Source organism: Hypanus sabinus, chromosome 21 (assembly GCF_030144855.1).
Source record: "Hypanus sabinus isolate sHypSab1 chromosome 21, sHypSab1.hap1, whole genome shotgun sequence".
NCBI lineage: Eukaryota > Metazoa > Chordata > Chondrichthyes > Myliobatiformes > Dasyatidae > Hypanus > Hypanus sabinus.
Window position 1 is genome coordinate 55,423,653 of NC_082726.1, and position 16,463 is coordinate 55,440,115.

At 41.4% G+C, this 16,463-nt stretch overlaps 1 protein-coding gene across 3 annotated transcripts in view; it reads right to left on the reverse strand.

Annotated features, from left to right (window-relative positions):
* edc3 (enhancer of mRNA decapping 3 homolog (S. cerevisiae)) overlaps window positions 1-305 on the reverse strand; it is a 138,465-nt gene extending 138,160 nt beyond the window's left edge. For 2 of the 3 annotated variants that reach the window (XM_059946575.1, XM_059946576.1), the window contains exon 1: window positions 66-294. The gene's annotated coding sequence lies outside the window, so the exon portion shown is untranslated. Of the gene's footprint in view, window positions 1-65 lie in introns of all 3 variants that reach the window. The other variant, XM_059946578.1, reaches the window with a different exon arrangement.
* Window positions 306-16,463: the final 16,158 nt, after the last annotated feature.

The window sequence follows — 16,463 nt, forward strand, 5'->3', positions numbered from 1 at the left end:
TAAACAGTACGTCAACCGAGTCGACAAGGGATATCGTTGGGCAGGTTTTTATCAGTTGTACGAACCGTATCAGTTAGGCCCAATCCAACTACCAGTCACTGTTCTGCCGCTACGCGTCTCGCAAACGGGCACAACTGGTCAACAACAGGCGGCAAAGCAAGATAGCTTACGCTTTTGAACGGCGCGGCCTGATACTGCGCTGCCACTGCGACCCCCCTTTTTTTTATATATATATATATATGTACTACTATAAAGTCTCCAGAGCGACACTCAGACCGGAGCACCGCGCCTCCATAGCGCACACAACCTCTGCGCTTGCGCACCAGCGTTTCTACAGGATTCGCTCACCTTCCCAGCGCCGCGACGTCACTTCCTCCTAGCAACCGGCTCACTGGTCCATAGCAACCCAAGAAGCATCTCTTCGTTACCACCGAAAAGGCTGCAGCATGTGACAAGCTATGGGCAATCCCACAGTTCGTCAAGAATTTCGGTAAGAAATTGACATCGATTTTATTCATCTGATTTACGCGATATCCTCCACTCAGTGCATTTTTTTTTCGGGAAGATTATAGACCTGGAGGCCCTTCTGCACAACTGGTCTATGCCAACCAAGATTCCCATCCATGTTAGTCCCATTTGCCGTGTTTGACCCATACCCCTGCTAAACCTTTCCTATCCATGTATGCCCAAGTACCTCTTAAATGTTGGAACAATGTTATACAGTTACAACTCTTCCTGTCAGCCATCCCATTTATGAACAGACCATGTGCACAACCTTGTTGTTCCTTATTTTTGCATTTTTATTTATTTTTATAACATCGTAATTTTATGCCTTTGCACTATGCTGCACTTGCCACAAAAAAAGCAAATTTAACATCATACAAAATCTGATCTGCTAACGCTATAGTCCAAAAACCTATGTCAGCAGAGATCCAACATCCATATTTTGCGCAATAACTTAAAATCTTTAAAAAAAAAGATTTGTTGAAGCTGTCTTTAAAAAGTTGGTCTCCCTATTTTCTTATTTGCTTCTGGAGTCAAAGTTCAAAGTCAACATTCAAAATAAATTTACAATTAAAAATACGTATATATTACCATCTCCTACCTTGGATTCATTTTCTTGCAGGCATTCACAGTAGAACAATTAAATACAATAGAATAAATGAAAAGTAACCCACAAACAGAGACTGACAATAAAGTCAAAGTGCAAAAGAAGACAAACCGTGCAAATACAAAAAAATTAATCAAACAATAAATAAATTAATTAATAGTGAGAACATGACAATAGACAATGGATGCAGAAGTAGACCATTCGGCCCTTCGAGCCTGCACCACCATTTTGAGATCATGGCTGATCATCTACTATCAATACCCAGTTCCTGCCTTGTCCCCATATCCCTTGATTCCCCCATCCATAAGATACCTATCTGGCTCCTTCTTGAAAGCATCCAGAGAATTGGCCTCCACTGCCTTCCGAGGCAGTGCATTCCAGACCCCCACAACTCTCTGGGAGAAGAAGTTTTTCCTTAACTCTGTCCTAAATGACCTACCCCTTATTCTCACACCATGCCTTCTGGTACTGGACCCTCCCAGCACCTGGAACATATTTCCTGCCTCTATCTTGTCCAATCCTTTAATAATCTTATATGTTGCAATCAGATCCCCTCTCAATCTCCTTAATTCCAGCGTGCACAAGCCCAGTCTCTCTAACCGCTCTGCGTAAGACAGTCCGGATATCCCAGGAATTAACCTTGTGAATCTACGCTGCATTTCCTCTACAGCCAAGATGTCCTTCCTTAACCCTGAAGACCTAAACTGTACACCAGGTGTGGTTTCACCAGGGCCCTGTACAAATGCAAGAGGATTTCCTTGCTCTTGTACTCAATTCCCTTTGTAATAAAGGCCAACATTTCATTAGCCTTCTTCACTGCCTGCTGCACTTGCTCATTCACCTTCAGTGACTGATGAACACGGACTCCTAGATCTCTTTGTATTTCTCCCTTACCTAACTTTACACCACTCAGATAATAATCTGCCTTCCTGTTCTTACTCCCAAAGTGGATAACCTCACACTTATTCACATTAAACATCATCTGCCAAGTATCTGCCCACTCACCCAGCCTATCCAAGTCACCCTGAATTCTCCTAACATCCTCATCACATGTCACACTGCCACCCAGCTTAGTATCACCAGCAAACTTGCTGATGTTATTCTGAATTCCTTCATCTAAATCATTGACGTAAATCGTAAACAGCTGTGGTCCCAATACCGAGTCCTGTGGCACCCCACTAGTCACCACCTACCATTCCGAGAAACACCCATTCACCGCTACCCTTTGCTTTCTATCTGCCAACCAGTTTTCTATCCATGTCAATGTCTTCCCCCCAATGCTTTGATTTTACCCACCATTCTCCTATGTGGGACTTTATCAAATGCCTTCTGAAAATCGAGGTACACTACATCCACTGGATCTCCCTTGTCTAACTTCCTGGTTGGACAAACTCCAATAGATTAGTCAAGCATGATTTACCCTTGGGAAATGCACACTGGCTCGGCCCAATCCTATCACTGCTATCCAGATATGCCACTATTTGATCTGTAATAATGGACTCTAGCATCTTCCCCACTACTGATGTTAGGCTGACAGGTCGATAGTTCTCTGTTTTCTCCCTCCCTCCCTCCTTTCTTAAAAAGTGGGATAACATTAGCCATTCTCCAATCCTTAGGAACTGATCCTGAATCTAAGGAACATTGGAAAATGATTACCAATGCATCCGCAATTTCCAGAGCCACCTCCTTTAGTACCCTAGGATGCAGACCATCTGGACCTGGGGATTTGTCAGCCTTCAGTCCCATCAGTCTACTCATCATCGTTTCCTTTCTAATGTCAATCTGTTTCATTTCCTCTGTTACCCTATGTCCTTGGCCCATCCATACATCTGGGAGATTGCTTGTGTCTTCCTTAGTGAAGACAGATCTAAAGTACTTATTAAATTCTTCTGCCATTTCTTTGTTTTCCATAACAATTTCACCCAATTCATTCTTCAAGGGCTCAACCTTGTTCTTAACTATCTTCTTTCTCTTCACATATCTAAAAAAGCTTTTGCTATCCTCCTTTATATTCCTGGCTAGCTTGAGTTTGTACCTTATTTTTTCTCCCCATATTGCCTTTTTAGTTAAGTTCTGTTGTTCCTTAAAAATTTCCCAATCATCTGTCCTCCCACTCACCTTAGCTCTGTCATACTTCCTTTTTTTAATGCTATGCAATCTCTGACTTCCTTTGTCAACCACTGTGGCCCCTTTCCCCCCTTTGAATCCTTCCTTCTTTGGGGGATGAACTGATTTTGCACCTTGTGCATTATTCCCAAGAATACCTGCCATTGCTGTTCCACTGTCTTTTCTGCTAGGATATCCGTCCAGTTAACTTTGGCCAACTCCTCCCTCATGGCTCCATAGTCTCCTTTGTTCAACTGCAACACTGACACCTCCGATCTGCCCTTATCCTTCTCAAATTGCAGATAAAAACTCATCATATTATGGTCACTACCTCCTAATGGCTTCTTTACTTCAAAATCGCTTATCAAATCCTGTTCATTACATAACACTAAATCCAGAATAGCCTTGTCCCTGGTCGGCTCTCGTACAAGCTGTTCCAAGAATGCATCCCGTAGGCACTCTACAAACTCCCTATCCTGGGGTCCAGCACCAACCTGATTCTCCCAGTTCACCTGCATGTTGAAATCCCCCATAACTACTGCGACATTACCTTTGCCACATGCCAATGTTAATTCCCTATTCAACTTGCACCCAATATCCATGCTACTGTTTGGTGGCCTGCAGACAACACCCATTAGGGTCTTTTTGCCCTTACTGTTCCTCAGTTCTAAATACACAGGCTCCACTTCTCCTGATCCTATGTCCCCCCTTGCAAAGGATTGAATCTCATTCCTTACCAACAAGGCCACCCCACCCCCTCTGCCCACATTTCTGTCCCTACGATAGCATGTATACCCTTGTACATTCATTTCCCAGGTCTGATCTCCCTGCAGCCATGTCTCCGTTATCCCAACAACATCATAGTTACCCCAACAACATCATAGTTACCCATTCACACGTGAGCTTCAAGCTTATCCGCCTTATTTCTGACACTTCGTGCATTCAGATATAGAATTTTTAGCCCATTTCTCCTCTCTCTGTTTGAATCGCTGCCTATTGTGCTTAACCCAGCTCCCCAAACTCCCATCGGGCTATACGCCCCTAGAATTTTGTTGTCCTTCCTAAATTTACCTAATCTTTCTGCACATTTAACTCCATGTTCCGTCAGATCATCCCTCCATACATGTGTCCTCCTTATCACTTGTTCCGCCTCACCCTTCTCTACTACACACTTAATATTCCGGAACCATGTAGTCCCTACCTGTCCTTTATTCCTCATCTCACTATCCTCGCTCACATTCTGGATCCCCGCCCCCTGCAAATTTAGTTTAAACCACCCCCCCCCCAAGAAGCACTAGCAAACTTCCCTGCAAGAATGTTAGTACCACTCCAGTTCAGATGTAAACCGTCCCTGAATTGTAGAGTCCTGAAGTGCGTCCATAGGTTGTGGAATAAGTTCAAAGTTGAGGTGAGTGAAATTATTCACACTGATTCAGGAACCTGATCATTGAAGGGTAATAATCATTCCTGACCTGGTGGTGTGGTATCTTGTAACTTGAAGTGGATGGGCTACAGCTGGAGAAGACCTCGAACATCCATTCAGTGGGAACTTATAAGGTACAGGAAGCAAGTTGTATAAGACATTGATGAGACCTAAATTGGACAATTGTGTGCAGTTTTGGTCACGTACCTAAAGGAAAGATGTAAATAATGTTGAAAGAGTACAGAGAATACTTACAATGATGTTGCTCGGTCTGGAGGACCTGTATTATGAGGAAAGATTGAATAGGTTATGACTCTAGAAGATTTAGAGGAGATTTGATAAAGGTATACAAAATTATGAAGGTATACATAGGGTAAATGTAAGCAGGCTTTTTCCACTGTGGTTGGGTGGGACAACAACCAGAGGCCATGGGTTAAAGATGAAAGGTGAAAAGTTTAAGAGGAACATGAGGGAAAACTTCTTCCAACAGAGAATTGTGAGAGTGTGGAACAAGCAGCCAGCACAAGTGGTGCATGAAAGCTCGAATTCAACATTTAAGAGAAATTTGGATATCTACATGGATGGTAGGGTATGGAGGTCTATGGTCCCGGTGCAGAATGATAGGAGTAGGCAGTTTAAATGGTTTGGCATGGTCTAAATGGGATGAAGGGCCTATTTCTGTGCTGTACTTTATTATGACTATATGAAACAGCAGTTTACCACCAGAAAGCAACTTGGTGTCATTATTGAGCAGAGAGATACAACTCATGAGCAGTGCCCTGCTATTTCAGTAGCAGATTGGTGCAGTCAGTGGACACAGGTGCGAGCCACCAGGACTCATGGTTTTTTGGGGAAAAAAGATAAATAAAAAAGCATCAATAGATTACTCCACTGGATCACTGAATGAGCAGAGAGTTGCTGAGTGAAAATTCATTTCTCTCCTGCTGCAGCAAAAACATTCATATCTCTGCAAATTCCACAGCCCCCAACCCCAAGAAGAGTGAAGGTAGAGAGCCAATACCTATCACCATTGACATAGCATCTAAGTCAATTCTAAGGGTAGGGTCAGAATGTCAGAAGTTAATTGCACCATTGCACAGGCTCCTGAAAAGGCACCTTGTGTGCAAATTCAAAACATTACTGTTCCCCCTCACTACCTAATACAGATTTGGGCAATTCGCTCATCTTTGCCCCATACCTAGTAATGCCACACTACTTCTTCAACTGGTTCTAGGCAAGATTTCTTCATAGGTCATCAAGGAACTTCTATACAGATAAAGTGAAAGGAAGTAACCTTCCAGCAGTCACCTAGGGAATACGGTAAGATAGCAATAGAGTATCAAACCAAACATATGGTGCAAAATAAGAATGGTGCTGGTTGATGTGCACTAATTTACTGACAGACTTGTTTATTGAATGTTATCACTTGATATGGAATTGCTGTGAAGGATTCTGAAGACTGTAACATTGTTAGAATGTGTTTTTATATGGTGAAAATTGCATGCTTAATTGTGCAAAGAAAAGTGACATTGGCATGGCAGCAGTTGTCATTGCTGTATGTACCCTGCCATTCCTCACCTACAAAGATTGCTAGTGTTCTTATGCTCTGTGAACATCCCCAAGTTAACCCATGATTGTGACTATATATAAATGATATTTTCCCCTTGGGTATTTTAGCCTCATTATAGAAACTATGTGATTGTGCAATACTTAAACTCATACCACAGCTGCCAAGTTGTTGTAGCAATGATTTCACAAGGCCTTTAATGAAAAGTTGATTATTTGTGATTCAATTTGCTGCTTATTCTACTCTTGTAATAGTTAAGTCCACCTCTGATCAAATGACAATACAGGACAGAGAAATGTCAGGGAAGTTGCAGTTTTACATTCAACACACACAAAATGCTAGAGGAACTCAGCAGGCCGGGTAGCATCTATGGAAAAGAGTACAGTCGACGTTTCAGGTTGAGACCCTTAAGCAGTACTGAAGAAAAAAAGATGAGCAGTAAAGTTAAAAGGTGGGGGAGGGGAGGGAGAAACACTAGATGATAGGTGAAATCAGGAGACAGAGCGATGAAGTAAAGAGCTGGGAAGTTGATTGGTGAAAAAGATACAGGACAGGAGAAGGGGGAATTTAAGAGGAGAAGAAAGAAGGTCATGGAAGAAAGAAAAGTGGGGGGAGCACCAGAGGGAGGGAGGGAGATAAGGTGAGAGAAGGAAAAGGGGATGGGGAATGGTGAGGTGAGGGAAGCCATTACCGGAAGTTCGAGAAATCGAGGTTCGTGCCATCAGGTTGGAAATTACCCAGACGGAATACAAAGTGTTGTTCCTCCAACCTAAGTGTGACCTCATTGCAACAACAGAGGAGGCCATGGATAGACATTACATATCGGGATGGGAATGGGAAATGGAATTAAAATGAGTGGCCACTGGAAAATTCCACTTTTTTTGGTGGACTGAGCGCAGGTGCTCAGCAAAGCAGTCTACCAGTCTACTTTGGGTCTCACCGATATACAAGAGGCCACACAAGGAGCACCAAACAGCCTATGATCCCAGTAGACTCACAGGTGAAGTATAGCCTCACCTAAAAGAACTGTTTGTGGCCCTGAATGGTAGTGAAGCAGGAGGTGTAGGGGCTGGTGTAGCACTTGTTCCACTTGCAAGGATAAGTGTTAGGAGGGACAGTTGGACAAGTGAGTCGCGTAGGTAGCAATCCCTGCGGAAAGTAGAAAGTGGGGGGAGGGAAAGATGTGCTTGGTGGTCAGATCCTGTTGGAGATGGCAGAAGTTGCAGAGAATTATATGCTGGACATGGAGGCTGGTGAGGTGGTAAGTGAGGAGAAGAGGAACCCTGCCCTGGTAGGGTGGCAGAAAGATGGGGTGAGATTCCCAGAGCTAATAAGGTCTGTGATAGTGTGGGAGACAATAGCCTGGTGCTCTTTAATGGGGTCCTTTTTGAGGGGTAAGTAAGAGGAGGTGTCTGAGGGTTGTTGCTGGGCCTTAGCAAGGTAGAGGCCAGACTAGTTCAGCACCCCCCTGATCTGTGAGTTTGATGGTGAGGTTAGGGTTAGTGCAGAGGGAGTGGAGAGCAGTGTGTTTGGAAGGAGTAAGGTTGGAATTGGAGAGAGGAGTGAGACGGTTGATGTCCTGTTGGCAGTTGGCAATGAAAAGGTCCAAAGTAGGCAAAAGACCAGGGCAGAGTGTCCATGGAGAGGAGGAGGATTGAGGATGGGAGAAGGGGACATCGGTGTGTTGTGGAGGGTTCCTGCTAAAGAAGTAGCTTGGAGACGGAGGCAGTGGAATAAAAGTTCAGTGTTATGGTGGGTGCAGAACTCACTGCAGTGTCGGCACAGGGGAACAAAGATGAGGCCCTTACTGAGGACGGAATGCAGAATACCTCAGAACTGCAGCTTTACATTATTCCCTTTCCCGTCCCCACCCAACCTCCCTCCTTCCTCACAACATTCTAGTGATTGGTGATTGGAACCAATAGGTCAGATAGCCTTAGTAAGGTATCATAGCTTCAAGTTCAAGTTTATTGTCATTCAACCATACACATTCATACTGCTAAATGAAACATCACTCCTTTGGTGCCAAGGTGCAAACTAAAGTACATAAAGTTATGATTCAACATATATAGCCACAGAATAATATTAGCATAAATCACTGAGTGGTATGGCCTGAAGATTGACAGGTTGACATAAAGTGCAATATGTATGTTTATGCAAAGCAGTATCATGTTACAGTCACTATTATAACAAAACAGTCATTTAAAAATGTAAAACAGCAGCAATAAAAAACGAAAAGTACCCAGTGCAGGATGGGAACGTGTCTATAAATTGGGGATGGAGGGCGGTGCGGCAGGGCCAGACATGGTGTACATGTGAACTGAATGGCAGCAGGGTTTAACAAGTCTGACAGCTTGGGGGAAGAAACTGTTGCCCAGACTTGCAGCTCTAGTTCCAATACTGTGGTACCGTATCTTTTGCCTGATGCAGTACGTCTAAGAGATTATGAGAAGGATGGGAGGGCTCTTTGATAATGCTGGAGGCACTGTGTATTCAGGCTTGTTCAGAAAATCATCACAACTTCAAAGTATATTATCAAAATACATATATATCACCAAATCACCCTGAGATTCATTTTCTTGTGGGCATACTCAATAAATCCATAGTAGAATAATAACTATCATAGAATCAATGAAAGTCCACACCAACCTGGGCATTCAACAGTGTGCAAAAGACACAAGCTGTGCAAATTCAAAAAGAAAGAAATAATGATAATAATTAATAAATAAATAAATAAACAATAAATATCAAGAATATCAGATGAAGAGTCCTTGAAAGTGAGCCCACAAGTTGTGGGAACATTGCAATGATGAAATGAAGTTGGGTGAAGTTAACCCCTTTGGTTCAATAGCCTGATAGCTGATGGTTAATAACTATTCTTGAAGTTGGTGGTATGAGTTCTGAGGCTCCTGTATCTTCTTCCAGATGTCAGCAGTGAGAAGAAAGCATGTCTTCAGTGGGGCCTGGGGGAGTTCCTGATGATAGATGCTGCTTTCCTATGACAATGTTTTGTGTAGATGTGCTCAATATTGGGGAAGGCTTTACCTGTGATGCACTGGGCCATATCCACTACTTTTTGTAGGATTTTCCATTCACTGCCATTGGTGTTTCCATACTAGGCTGTGATGCAATCAGTCAACATACACTCAACAATACATGTATAGAAGTTTTTCGGTTTCAGATGCCATGCGTAATCTTCACAAACTCATAAGGAAGTAGAGGTACAGCAATGCTTTCTACATAATTGCACTTACGTGCTGTGCCCAGGACAGATCCTCCTGTCAGTTTTAAGGTGTTTGGAAGTAGATACAGAGGGGATGTCAGCAGTAAATTTTTTACGCAGAGAGTGGTGAGTGCGTGGAATGGGCTGCCAGCAGATACAATAGGGTCTTTTAAGAGGCTCTTGGATAGGTACATGGAGCTTGGAAAAATGGGGGGCTATGGGTAACCCTAGGTAATTTCTAAAGTGAACACATGTTTGGCACAGCATTGTGGGCCATAGGGCCTGGATTGTGCTGTAGGTCTTCTATGTTTCTAATAATAACACCAAGGAACTAAAGTTGCTGACCCTCTCCACCTCTGATCCTCCAATGAGGACTGGCTCATGGACCTTAGGTTTCCTCCACCTGAAGTTAATAATTAGCTCCTTGGTCTCACTGACATTGAGTAAGAGGTTTTACTTATGGCACCACTCAGTCAGATTTTCAATACCCTCCAATATGCTGCTTTATCACCACCATTGCTTTAGCCTACAACAGCAAACTTGAATATGGTATTGGAGCTGTGCTTAACCACACAATCATTAAGTGTAAAGCAAGTAGAACTCAGCTCCCTGTGATGTACCTGTGCTGATAGAGACTGTGGAGGAGAGGTTGTTGCCAATCCAAACTGATTGAAATGGCTAATATTGCAAAGACTTAAACTAACTTCATTTAGAATTACATAGTTTATTCCTCATTGCTGTATGGTTGTGTGGTTTGATGGCTGGAAATGGTGACACTTCAATACGTATTGTAACCCCTGATTATTAGTCTGATCATTATGTTTTGTCCATTTGAGTTACTGGGATTACAGTTCTGACAAGTGTTTCTTGACATTGAGCAGCTACCTGAAGGGTTAAAGATCTTGACCAATGTTTAGATTTGCAAAGTGGAACCAATCCAAAGTAAATGCAGAGGTCATAGTTATTTATGGAAGTGCCACTAATTACAAAATACAGAGAATTTATATCAAGCCTGTGAGACTTTAATGTAAAAGAATAATTTACTGAGGTATCATATTCAGTGCAGGTGGACATACACAGCAAGATGCAAGCAAATTTTATGCATGATCTTGGCTCTCTCAATGATTATTGATGTTATTAATTGTAACAGGGATGGTGTCTGGTTTATGTTTGGAACTTTATTCCTTATGAAAAATGCCTTTTAGATTATGTCTCTTTTCCTAAGAGAACAAAGTCAACCTCATCTGGGAGATGAGGCTGTGAATGCTGATTTATGTCATGCTCCTCTTAGCCAGGTACATTCTGATGCTTTTAAGGCTCTGCACTTAGCCCCCAAGCTCTAGGTCTCCTTGCTTTTACTCCTCCAGCAGCTACTACTGTTCTCAATTGGAAAGATTGTCATCATGAAGCAATGATGATAACTTCTCTACATTTCTTTAGCAGATACCTTAAGGTGCCCCCACATTAAAAGTAGGTGATAAAAGCTAATCTTTAAAGTTCAAAAGTAAAATTTATTATCACAGAGTATATACATGTCACCACATAAAACTCTGAGATTCTTTTTCCTGTGGGTGTATTCATTAAATCTATAGAACAGTAACTGTAAACAGGATCAATGAATAACAAGCTGTGCAAATGCAAATATAAATAAACAGCAATAAATAATAAGAGCACGAAATTACAAAATATAGAGTCCCTAAAGTGAGATAATTGATTGTGGAAACACCAGAAATAGAATGAGTGTAGTTATCCTCTCATGTTCAAGAGCCTGATGGTTGAGGATAACTGTTCTTGAACTTGTTGGTGCGAGTCCTGAGGCACTTGTACCTTCTACCTGATGGCCGCAGCAAAAAAAGGAGCATGGCCTGGGTGGTGAGGGAGGATTCTTGATGATGGATACTGATGGACACAGTCCTGGTGAAGGGTCTCAGCCTGAAACGTCCATTGTTTAGTCTTTTCCTTAGGTGCTGCCTGACCTACTGAGTTCCTCCAGGATCTTGTGGGTATTGCTTGGATTTCCAGCATCTGCTGACTTTCTTGTCCTCATCTTTAGATGTGTGGCAATTTTAATTATGATTTTTGTATTTCAGTAATTTATTGTCTCATTTTATATGGTTGGAATGAATAGTACAAAGGGCAGCTAGAGAAGGAGTACCCCTTTGTCTTCCATGAATCAACCCTCTGGCAGTGCAATCTTGGGAAGCAGGGCATTAACCATTCTTTTTAAATCCCTTCTAAGAAAAAGTCAAATTAAAGCACCAGAAAATGGTTGTTATGTGATTTTCTCGGGAGTTAAATATAAAGCAGTGCTAAATTTGAATATGGTGATTGGAAGAAAATTAAAGCATAAGTGGGTGCAGACTGATAGGAAATAGGAACTTCTAATATAAAAAAGAGACTTCATCTTGTTTCAGTTATAACAATGAAAGTCTACTTAACAGATTTTCTGAAGAATAAATAAATAAGAAGTTGCAGAAAAAAAATGGACTCAGTCTAATACTTCATGGGCATATCCCTTCCCTCCATCAGTATTATCTACAGAAGGTACTGCCTCAAGAAGGCAACATCCATCAACAAAGACCCCAACCATCTGAGCCATATCATCTTCTCACAGCAGTCATTGGGCAGGAGGTACAGAAGCCTGAAGTTCCCTACCATCAGGTCAAGAACAGATACTTCCTTTCAACCATTAGGTTCTTAAACAAACTGGCATAAAATTACAGGTTAGTTACACTTTAACAACTTTGATCTCTTTGCACTAAAATAGACTTGTATTTTTGTCCTGTGTTCTTTCTTGTAAGAATTGAGCATTATTTCTGTTTAATTTATGTTTTCTTCTTGTGAATGCTGCTTACATGAAGCTAGGTGCCAATAATGCTGAGTTTTCCATTACACTTGTACACATATTAACTTGTGCAGATGACAATAAACTTGACTTTGACGTTATTTTGACATACCAGTGGGTTAGTTAGTTGATAGTATGTAATTAAACATGCAGTTGGCGCATGGCCAAGTGGTTAAGGCATTTGTCTAGTGATCTGAAGGTCACTAGCTCGAGCCTTGACTGAGGCTGCGTGTGTGACCTTGAGCAAGGCACTTAATCACACATTGCTCTGCGACGACACCGGTGCCAAGCTGTATGCATCCTAATGCCCTTCACTTGGACAACATCGGTTGCACGGAGAGGAGAGACTTGCAGCTTGGGCAACTGTTGGTCTTCCATTAAAAAAAAGCCCTGCCCAGGCTTGCGCCCTGGAAACTTTCCAAGGAGCAAATCCATAGTATATCGAGACTAACGGAGGCCTACACTACACACATTCAAAAATTAGCATAAGAAGAAAATTGTGGTTGAGAGATTTTCCCCAGAGTGGTGTACTTGCATTAGCTATTAAGATAAAATCTACATTAGATGTATGAAAGTTAGAAAAGCATCTAGTTGTGAAGATCCTTAAAGACATAGCAGAAAGCACTGGATTAGTCACAATGGATCTGACTAAGGAAATAAACTGGGGATAACCTGATAAGCTGAATAAACTGGACAATGATCAAGATCATCTGGTACAATGAATCACTTTGAAGCATAGTCATTATTGTTACTTTAGATAACAATGTTAGAATGCAGCAAGAATTCAAAAACAAATAATGGTAGTGATAAACTACTGGGAGAACTCCATGTTTCTGAACGTGTAATAGCTTTTATAATTATGGAATATATCTCTTCCACAACAAATAAAGGATCAGTTTAATATCTCATCTGAAGGAATTTGTTAGAGTATTGTATCTGATTTCTCAACTATAACTTCAAACTGCTGGGTTGGGCTTCATGCCAAAACTCGCTATATCTCAATCCACAGGTTGTCATCAAAATGCACTCATCTGTCATGCACATACTTTTTAATTTACATTGGGAGGCTTACTTTTTGGGAGACCAAGGCCTTGATGTTGAAATTCTCATTCATGTAATCTTTTCATCGACCCACCCTTTGCTTTTTTCTGTCGCCGTTTCTCATCCTATTAAGAACTCCGTGTTTCTCTCTCTCTAGCCTCTTCCACATGTTACTCCCTGTGACACATCATTGTAGCAACAGCAAGCCCAAAAAAATCTGCAGATGTTGGAAATACAAGGAAAAACACACAAAATGCTGGAGGAACTCAGCTGGTCAGGCAGCATCTATGGAAATGAATAAACAGTCAACATTTCAAGCCAAGACCCTTCATCAGGACTGGAAAAAAAAGATGAGAAGCAATATTATAACAATAATTTTAGCCAGTAAGCTTCTTGGTCTTGCTGCTTGCTTCCAGACCCTTTTCCAGCATTATCCCTTTAACCAGACTTTGCAATCTAAAGATAATCCTGTGTAGTAATTTACAGGCCTGGTTTGTTGACCCAGAGACTCAAGATTCAATTCCCACTAGTACGGCTGGAAAATTTTAATTCAGTTAACTAAAATAAATAAATCTGAAATTAGTCAACTAATTCTAAACGGTGGATTTGAATCCACAAGGTAGTCAATAAAAAAATTCCATTTCATTAATTCCCTTTTGGGAAAAAAATCTGACTTCACAGCTAATATATTATTGCTGACCCTTAAGTGCCCTCTGAAAAAGCCTATTGATCTTACAGTTGTTGCAAACATTTACTACAAATAGAACAACATCAATCTAGCATTGATCTAAGCTAAAAAAAATACAACAAAGGCAAAGATACTTCGGTTCACTTAGCTCTTTACCATTTAGTAAAGTTGTCAGAGGTTAATTTACTCAACTCCAGGACATTACTTTTGGGGGTTCCTCAGGGATTTATCCTGAACTTAACTTTCTTCTGTTGTTTCATCAATAGCCTAGGATTCATTACAAATTAGTAGATGGATTATACCTCTGGTGATTACCATTCACTTTTCTTTAACTAAAGGAGCTACTCTTACCTTGATGTAACAAAAGGAAGACAGATAAATACCAGCATTTAAAGGCAACTGATTGCCAACCTTAACAGCATTTAGAGAAGAGGTGACAAAAATCTTTAAAAAATGAACTGATAATGTTGGAAATATTTAATAGACATAGGTGCAGGAGTAGGCCATTCAGCCCCTTGAGCCAGCACCACCATTCAATGTGATCATGGCTGATCATCCACAATCAGTAACCCGTTCCTGCCTTCTCCTCATATCCCTTGACTCTGCTATCTTTAAGAGCTCTATCTAACTCTTTCTTGAAAACATCCAGAGATTTGGCCTCCACTGCCTTCTGAGGCAGAGCATTCCATAGATCCACAACTCTCTGTGTTCGGTGCTCCCACTGTGACCTCCTGTATATCGGTGAGACCCGATGTAGATTGGGAGACCACCACCGAGCATCTACGCTCCATCCACTAGAACAAGCGGGATCTCCCAGTGACCACCCACTTTACTTCCACTTCCTATTCTCATTCGATATGTCCATCCATGGCCTCCTCCATTGTCGTGATGAGGCCACATTTAGCTTGGAAGAACTCACCTTTTATTCCGTTTGGGTAGTCTCCAACCTGATGGCATGAACATCGATTTCTGAAACTTCGGGTAATGCCCCTCAAACCACCCCCCTCCCCCATCTGTTTCCCATCCCCTTTTCCCTCTCTCACCTCATCTCACCAATCAGCTTCTCAGCTCTTTACCTTATCCGTCCCTTTCCAGGTTTCATCTATCAGCTGGTGGTTCTCTCTCCCTTCCCCCACCTTTAAAATCTACTCCTCAGCTTTTTCCCTCCAGTCCTGATTAAAGGGTTTCAGCCCAAAATGTCGAGTGTACTTTTTTTCCATAGATGCTGCCTGGCCTGCTGTGTTCCTCCAGCATTTTGTGTGTGTTAGACAAACACTCTTATTTTTTTAGTTCATGACAAGGTCATGCCTTTTTTGTTAAAGTGTCAATTCACCATACAAACACAAGTTTAATTTAAATTCATTTCCTCAGTTTTGCTTTGGGGAAATAATAACTATTACAGCAAGCAATTGAGAACCCAGTTAGTTGTTTATACAATGCAGGTAAGATAAATGTGTGAGATTTTAAGAATAATAGAATAATATAAACACATGCTATTGGCTACAAAAATCTTCTTGATGTTGTAATGATACCTTCAGTCACCTCTTTTGCCCTTGAGTCAATAATCTACCATCAAAATACATCCTGTACTTCACAATGAAGACAAATAGCAGCAATGAGCATTGCAGCAATGAGTTTGAAAAATCAATTCCAATTGCTTATAAAACTCATTAGAGATGAGTTTTTCCAGACCTCCGGGTACCACAGAGCACAACTTCCCTTGTTTAATCATGAAGTGCCTTCAGGAGAAAAGGGGTGAAAGAGAATTTCACTAAATAAAGTCAAGATTCACCAAAAGGCAAATTATTCATTGAGGTCACTTTTGAACTCACATGATTGTTGAACGTTCAGAGCAGTTATTTTTTTGATATTATTTAGAAAGGGTGTGTAAAATTCTTCCAATTTTCGTCATGCTGTGTAATCTTTGAATACAGAAGGAATTGCAGTTTCACCTTAATGAAGAACACATGTGCACAACGGAAATAAAGTAACAGGAACTGCTCGGGGGGCTGATGTATTGGCTTTGGCAAAGGAGGCACGCAACTACCTGATAATAAAGTTATCTCATACAAATCTACTTACAAAACTAATAAACTAATGTTCCTGTGATTCATATTGCTACTGCTCTTTGGCTTTGTCCACAGCGGTCCCTCATAAGTGTAATTTGTAATTGATTTATCAGGAGCTATAGGAAACACACATTGCGCAGAGATCCCAGAAGACAAATAACTGTATTTTGCACCCAACACATCAAATTCATGGGTTATAATGAGGAAAGGGTAGAATATGATCTGAGCCCTTTCTTTTTGGGTATGAGAATAGTACTGTATATCTATCCAATTATTGGACACTGGAGACCAGAGGACTGACGACAACGGGTCCTTTAGCCTTGTTAATATATCAATATATTCACCTCCACCAGCATCTGTGAAGATAACAAAGTCAGATTTCCTGCCTCA